Source organism: Elephantulus edwardii, unplaced genomic scaffold (genome assembly GCF_000299155.1).
Source record: "Elephantulus edwardii isolate Elephantulus edwardi_28Jun2011 unplaced genomic scaffold, EleEdw1.0 scaffold00134, whole genome shotgun sequence".
NCBI lineage: Eukaryota > Metazoa > Chordata > Mammalia > Macroscelidea > Macroscelididae > Elephantulus > Elephantulus edwardii.
The window spans coordinates 6,090,063-6,090,656 of NW_006399884.1; positions in this window are offsets into that span (position 1 = coordinate 6,090,063).

Sequence of the window (594 nt, forward strand, 5' to 3'; positions counted from 1 at the left end):
TGTTTCTCAGAGTCAGCCAGTTTGTTGTGATCCACACAGTCAAATGCCTTTGTATAGTCAATGGAACACAGATTTCTCGGTACTCCCCTGGTATCAGCCAAGATCCATCTAATATTAGCTATAATATCCCTAGTACCATGGCCTCTTCTAAACCCAGCCTGTACTTTTGGCAGTTCTCTGTTAATGTGTTAATGTGCTGTTCCAGTCATTTTGGGATAATCTTCAGCAGAATCTTGCTTGCATGTGATACTAATGATATTTTTTATAATTTCTGCACTCTCTTGGGTCACTTTTCTTTGGAATGGGAACAAATATAGATTTCTTCTAGTCATTTGACTAGGTAGTTGTCCTCCAGATTTCTTGGCAATAAATATCACTATATGTGTACATAAAATATATGCTGTATGGGAACCAATCCATAGCTTACTCAGCAGGTTTTCAGAGGCAGTAACTTGCTCCAGAGGAGACTGCTTATCCTCTCGCAAAGCAGCTTGTGAAATTGAACCCTGTGCCTTTTAAACTGTAGCATAGCTTCTTAGCACTAGGCCACCAGAGTTCATATTATTACCTAACACCCCCAAATTTCCACCATCT